Source organism: Eucalyptus grandis, chromosome 1, assembly GCF_016545825.1.
Source record: "Eucalyptus grandis isolate ANBG69807.140 chromosome 1, ASM1654582v1, whole genome shotgun sequence".
NCBI lineage: Eukaryota > Viridiplantae > Streptophyta > Magnoliopsida > Myrtales > Myrtaceae > Eucalyptus > Eucalyptus grandis.
Genome location: NC_052612.1, coordinates 23771163 through 23779088, shown reverse-complemented (window position 1 = coordinate 23779088; position 7926 = coordinate 23771163).

Below are 7926 nucleotides of genomic sequence, written 5' to 3'. Positions count from 1 at the left end.
CTAGAAAGGCTAATATAGTGGTAGATGCTTTGAGTCAGAAATCTTCAATTGCACTGATGATGGTTAAGGATTAAAGTTTACTTGAGAGAGGTTGAGATTCGATTTTTAAATTTGAAGAAGGCCACCTTTCAAATCTTATGACCACTTTTAGCATTGAACCGGAAGTACTTATCAGAATCAAGACATTTCAACCGACAGACCCAAAAATTCAGAAAATCCTACAATTGGATACCGAAAAGAGAAAGACTGATTTTCAAATTTCTGAAGACGAAATACTAAGGTTCCAAGGACGATTATGTGTACTTGACGATGCAGAGTTTAAAGAGTCTTATCAAAAGCCCATCATAGCAGTTACAGTATTCATCCTAGCAGTGCGAAAATGTATCAGAATTTACGTCAATACTATAAGTGAACTGGTATGAAGGTGGATATCGCGAAACATGTTACCAAGTGTCTGACATGTCAGCAAGTGAAGGCACAACATTGTAAACTTCTACAACCTCTTGAGATTCCCGAATGGAAATGGGAACACATCACAATGGATTTTGTGATGGGCTTACCAAGGAGTCAAAGGGGTAATAATTCCATTTGGGTAGTGGTCGACAGACTAAGGAAGTCGGCTCACTTCATCGCCGTACAAAAAGAGCTTCATTTGGACAGCCATGCAAAGTTATATGTGCGTCATATTGTTCATTTGCATGGAGTTCCAATGACAATTACATCAGATAGAGACTCAAGATTTACAACTGCCTTTTGGAAAAATTTGCAAACTACCTTAAGAACAAAGCTGCAATACAGCACGACTTATCATTCTCAAATGGATAACCAGTCTGAGAGGACAATTCAAACCCTCGAATACATGTTGAGAGCGTGTGTGTTGGATTTCAAGGGAAGCTGGAAGGAACGGCTTCATCTTGTTGATTTTGCCTACAACAACTACTAGCAGAGCATGCAAGATGCCATTTTTTTAGGACGTGGTCAAAGAACGAAAGATCATAGGCCCAGAGTTAGTCTAGCAGTCAGTGGATGCAGTTGCCAACATTAGAGACATATTAAAGACCGCTTAGAGCCACCTGAAAAACTACGCTGATAAGCGTCGAAGGCCATTGGGATTCCAAGTTGGTGAGCACGTCTTTCTGAAGGTGTCACCAATGAGGGGTACTTTGTGTTTCGACAAGAAAAGAAAGCTGAGTGTGAGGTACGTAGGTCCCTTTGAGGTTTTGGAAAGGATAAAGACTCTAGCGTATCTTGCATTACCGCCGAGGTTGGCGCAAGTGCATGATGTCTTTCACGTGTCAATGTTGAGGAAGCATTAGCCTGACCCGACCCATGTGCTAAATGTTGAAGAGTTAGATATGGATGACAAAGTGTCATACATGGAAAGACCGATTCAAATTGTGGATCAAAAAGAATAGATTCTACGCACCAAGACGATTCCGTTGATTAAAATGGTCTCGCAACACACCACGGTACAGAAAGAACAACCTAGGAAAGTGAAGATTCAATGAGACGACAAAACCCCCACATTTTTCTCTGAGTTAGCCACTCACGAGATAACTAGTCTATCAGGTGAAGCCGTTAAGGAATTTAAATGCAATAGACTTGAAAATTCGATCAAGAATCGACAACTCGATCGTGATAATCTGCAAGGGTCATTACGGCACCGTCAAAATCAATCAGAGACCAGAGTAGGTTGATTCGATAGAGGTATATGATTAGGGTGTGGGTGACTTCACCTAATTGCAAAATTTCTGTTGAACGGCATTAGACAAATTTTTGTGTCATTTCTGTACCATATGCTTGTATTTGAAACCTCCAGATTTTCACAACAACCGAGAGATACCAATGTGTCGAATATATACAATGTGGCTCGAAAATAATCAACCACGGGTCAATTTTGCAGTAAAAAATCCTAAAAATTACTTGGTAGATTAGGTTACGCTAAAATCGCGCCAGATTGAAAATCCTGTCATGTCACAATACATTTTAAGAACGTCGACTCACCCTCCAAAGATTTTTCTGCAAACTAGGATTTTTGGCGAAAATTCAAAGTAGGTCGTTTTTTACCGGGAAAATTAGAGTGCCGTTTTTTGTCATGTTTTTGGGATTCAAGTTGGACAAATTGATGAGGAAAAATAAGAATTCAAGTGTGAGCACCTTGGTGAAATTTATGGGCTTCAATTTAGGTTCAATTGGATGAGAGTTGAAGGGGAATTGGATGGATTGGATGGCCTATGGTTCAAAATTCGTAAGCCTTGGGTGTGCAACATTTGGGACCTCAACTAAGGCTTGTTGGGAAAGTTTTGTGAGGGAAAAAAGGCTGAGGATGACAGCCGAGGTGGTGGGGACATGAACTTGAGTAGAATGGGATATTTAGGCCAATTGGGTCCCCCTCTATCTTCAGCAGCTTCTTCTTCTCCATTGAGCCACCCTTATCCATTGTTGAGTGTGCTTGGAAGCTTGAGAGAACTAGAGAAACTAAGCACAGCCTCCCCCTTCACCGTCAATCGTCCCTGCTACTGTCTAGCACCGTCGCGCCGCCCGCGAGCTCACACTTATCATCCCGCACGCCCGCAAGCCCATGCGCATCGTCCCACTCACTCACACCTTTGTTGCGCCCAACCACAGTCCATGAGTTGCCTCTATCCACCGTCAAGACCTCCAAGCCGTCTAGGCTGTTAGAATCGCCATCGTCGCTCGCCTGGCCTTGCTATAGCCACTGTCGCCTGCCTTGCTCATTCCAGTCCAAGCCGAGCCCCGCACCAGCTCTTTCGACCCAAGGAAAGAGACGAAAGGCCAGCAAGGGTACTTGGTCTTCAAGGCTCATTTCTAGGCTTGTCCTGCCCTACTTGGTGTCGCTGCAAGCTTGGTTGTCGCCTGCCTTTGCGTCGCCGTCACTGTGAATTTATCGAAACGCTAAACCTGTGAATTTACTTGCTAAACTCTTCTTAGGAAGTTAATTGTGCTTGGGGGATAATTAGTTTAGGCTAATTAAGGTTTAGGTGGTTAGTTAGATTGGACTAGTGATTTAATTATTCAATTGTGCATGTTAGGTGGTTGGATTAGACTAATTAGGTACTAGATAGATTGTACTATATATCTAGATAGGTTCAGAAATTTTCTAGGCTTGTTTAGGTGATTAGATTAGCATTTCCAGCCTAAGTGAGCAATTATGGTATTTAATTTGCATTATTTAATTAATTTTAGAATTTATTCCATTATTTATTATTTTTCGAAAATTATATTGGGATAAACCGTGACTGGAATTTCATGCTGAGTGCAATGGTATGCTTAATTTTTACAATTGAGTGTTAAATTGTGCAAATTGAGTGGTATGCTCAATCTTTTCAGATCCTTAAATGGCAGTTCCTACGGAACGTTTTAGACAGCCGAGGGCTATTATTGAGCGGGGGATAGATGTTCGGATCCCTGGCAGTCATTGGGTTTATGAGTTGATCGTGACCATCATATAGGTCAATGAGCGTCTACCTAAGAGGGTACCTCATCAATTTAGGGTGTGGTTCCACCATGGACTCAATGAATACCGGGTGGGTCCCCTCCAGGGTTTTGAGGTTCCCGCAATGGTTGTCTATGCCGCTTTTGGTAAGGGTGCAACTGACCCTCTTGATGGAGCTATGGATGACCTGGTGCACCCGAAGCCGGTGGAGTCTGAAGGATCGATGAACATGTCTAACTAGTAGGTCGTAGGACAGTTCATTTTTTAAAGCTGATATTTTGTAGACCCTTGTTTATAAACTCAGCTTGTTTATAAAACTGTTTAGTTTGATGTGATTGTCTTGCTTTCCTATTCCATATTATTTGTTGTCACAGGTGTTTAATTCGCTTTCGCATGTGCTATAAAATGAATGGGTCGGCGATGCGTCTTAAAACGTCGCAAATTTCATTGACCACTAAAGGATGGGCACGCGCTCGAGGATCGGGGTGTGACATGTTTAGAGTGCCTCCAAGGCAAAGTGCCTTCCGAGATGAGGTTCAAGGAGTTTATTTACTAAGTATATCTCATCCATTGTCATTAATTGTTTCAAGCCCTAAGCATGACTAGCCCATTCTGGGACATACGTTTTAGGGTGCCTATGGACTAGGACACTAGGTACAAGAAGTATGTGACCAATGATTTAGGTGGATAAGGGGTTGATGAATCTGGTGCCCCACTGTTTCATGGCTTAGTATGTATAGGTTTTTTTTTTTTTTTTTTTTGGTCAGATTAGTATGTATAGGTTGGGAAGGAGCTATTCGGACCTCTCCGAGATTTTAATGGGCCACCAAGCCGAGGACCCGAGGGCACCAATTAGGACCCCATGGATGCAGATGTCCCTAATGGTGCCTTCACTGACCCAAATATGAAACCGAACTAGGACCCCAACCTCGAGCCTGAGCCGTGGTAATTTGAGACAAATGCGTACTAGGTGCATAAGGGATACTGCTTTTTGAGATCGCCCTCGTTGTATAGAGGTGCTAGGCTAACCCCAACCCCATTTTGATGAACTGGAAGGAATCTACTTCACGAATATGTCTATGCTAAGCTTGTGGTGTATTGAAGTTAGTGTGTAAATGTTCACATGTATCAAAGTTGTGTTGATATGTGTTCTATGTTATCCCCATTGAAAAGAATGATTTGGTGATGTTAATTTTGCTTCTACTCGCGCATAATTGAAATATAAAATGAATGGGTTAGCAATGCCTCATGGGACATCCCAATTAAATGACCAAAGAGAAGGAAGGGATGTTGCACGTTTGAGGGTAGAGGTATGTTATGTAAACTATACTACCTAAATACTAAAATTCCTAAAATATGTAATAAGTATAAATATATATTTATATTTTATATATTGAATTTATATTATAAAACATAATTAAATTTAAATATATAAATTAAAATAAGGTTAAATTAAAATAACTAAATTGTTATTTTTCATTATTTTGAATTTCTTATATTAGAATTCAAATATTATTTATATTAAATTTTAACTTTAATTTTGTTAAATTAAGAAGACCGTCATTCTAGAAAAATAACTTTCCTATTATGGATATAAAAAATTCTAGCCACCTTTATCTAACCTCCTTCATAGAATAATTTTATCCAATCTATATCCTCCTTATATCTGACTTTTCTTATCTTGAATAGGCATTAAACGCATAATAGGGTAAATTTTATCCCACCATGAATTTTATCCCAACTGTCAAATACAGCCTAACTATGTAGAATCCTTGTTTTAGTGGGCGATAAAGAGGGATTCACTACTACTTGTTCATGCATATCAGGTTATTTAATCTTTTTAGTAATGAATTTACTGTTTTTATTATTAGGTATCAGATTATTGTTTAAACATCCGCATGAAGTGTTTTAGGAATTAAACCAATAAAAATTGCAAGCAAAACCTTTGTGATATAAAAAGAAAAAGTATCGAAAAGGCGTTAAATTAATCTAACTTAATTAAATCCATATATTTATGATTTCTAGTTCACAAAAGTAAAATGTACTCCCGTAATTTATTTGAGGGTCTAATTGACCCATAACCGATTAGTAGTGGCTCTAAAATTTATGATATATTATGCGCTTAAATGGAGACCTCAACTTACAATTGATATAAAATTGGGAGAGTTGGCATTGGCGACAGTACCATCTCTTTAATGAGTAACCATTTGTGCCGGCCTAGTAATCCACTAGCTTTCACGTCGAGAAAGCTCTTGACCACCTATAACCGTACTTTGAGATCTCAAAATTAAACAAAAATTTCTAGAACACTGAATAATCAATTTTGATGATCCAAGCTTTGACAATTTTATATATAATTTGCAAAACCAAGTAAACCGCCTCAGTTTAAGCAAAAACGTGCTTTTTTTTCCGAATTACTCTAGCGATATTGGGCAAAAACTATCTTGTCATAAAACTTCCAAAAATGTAAAGATCACACTAATAGGACATCAAGCGAGCGGATTCAAGCTCGGGAAGATGAATTTAAGGTACTGAGTTCTCACAAGGCAAGCCAATTCTAATTTGTGTTACTCTCTCATTTTTTTCTAATTTGACGAAGTTCTAACATCTTCGTGATTTCTCTCTTTGTTTATCGGTGTCATACCGAGGCCATCATAGTCGAGAATTGAATTTCAAGTGACTATGCGTGAACTCAAACTATATTACATTCCAAATGACTCTACGCTACTTTTCAAAATAGCATCATGGGCAAAAGAACACCCCAAATATCAAAACTTGGCACAATAGGGCAAAAACAGCATCGTTTTGGCGCAAATTTGAATTTGAATTTAAAAATTAATTAAATTAAATGAAAACCAAACTTATTTTTAAAAAGGGGGACAAGATGAATAGTAGCTAAGGGCTCAACCCTTGCTGTCACTGCCTCCCCGCTGTCGTTGGGAAAAGCCGGCGACAATGGGGGGAGGGTCGGCTAAGGTCGCTCGGCCCTGGCCCTATTGTCGCCAGCCTTTCCTGGCGATGGTGGGGAGGCGACAATAGCAATGGCTGAGCCTTCAACTGTTGTTCATCTTCTTCTTCTTCTTAAGAAAAATAATAATAATTTAATTAATTCTTATATTACTTATTTAGCCATGTCAGCAACAAGAAGATGTCATTTTTGCACTTGTCTAATCATATCAACATGCAAAGCAACGTTGTTTTACACTTGCTTTGCCGGAAAATCACCACGTCAGCATTTTGGCCAGATTTTCTTACCATTGGCACTTAACTCATCTATTTTACTTCGATTTTAGCACTTAAGTATTACTTTCCTCACTGTTTGTGCTTAAGTGTCACTTCATGCTAAGTTTTGGCACTCCAAGTGTCCCGATGTCAACATTCATGTATCATTACGTGCCACATCACCATCATCTTTGCCATCTCATAAGTCACACAACACTCGACAAAACATTCACATCATTCACATAGTCAATGAGTCGCCCCGTCACATGTCATGTCATTCCATTTTCAATTGCCACTTCAACCCTATCATCAGCACGTCTTTTTACACTTCACATGTTCTTATACTCAGATTCATACAATCATGCACGTAAATGAGATCATTCTGTCTTGCGAGATGACGTAGCTTATTTATTTAGTTGCAAACTAGCAAAGTTACATTCTTTCTAAAAATTATTTTTGTCAATTTTGGAAAAGGTGCTATAGATGTGATTGAGGACTTAATCAAATACTCGTAAAATTGAAAAGGTGTTTTGGGGTTGCTAAAACTTTCCCGAGTATCAACAAATTTTAGACCTAAGACTAAGGCCCTGTTTGGTAACCATCCAAACAGGGCCAAATTCTGATTCTTTGTTCCCGGAATCAGTTTGGGCCTAGAATCGCGTTTGGTAAAATTTTTGTTCCCGAGAACAAATTGGGAATAGAATCAAGAACCAAAAAAAAGTTGATTCTTGTTCCGGGAACGAATTTGAGAATCAAAATCAAGAACCCTCCTTCCGTTCGGCCATCTCGCGACCGCCGTCCACCGCCACCCGCCACCGTCTCGTCGCTGCCGCCGCCGTCCACCGCCACCACCGGCCGCCGGTCCGACGAGCTCGCCGGGGCTGGGCAAGGGCTGGGCAAGCCTTGCGATGCCTAGCCCCGAGGCTTGCCCAGCCCCACCGGTGGCCAGGCGAGCCTCGCTTGGCCACCGGCGAGGCTCGCCCAGCCCCGGCGAGGCCGGCCTGGCCACCGGCGGGGCTCAGCCTCGGCAGATCTGGCAAGGTCGAGCCTCGGCGAGGCTAGGCGAGGCTTGGCCGACGAGGGCCGGCGACGCTCCAGTGAGGTCGTCGGCCCTCATCTGGCCGATTGCTTTGGTCTAGCGACCGGCCATAAGAAAGAAGAAGAAGATGAGAAAAATGAAAAAAAAAAAAAAAAAAAAAAAAAAAAAAAAGAAAATGAAAAAATGAAAAAAAGAAAAAGAAAAAAAA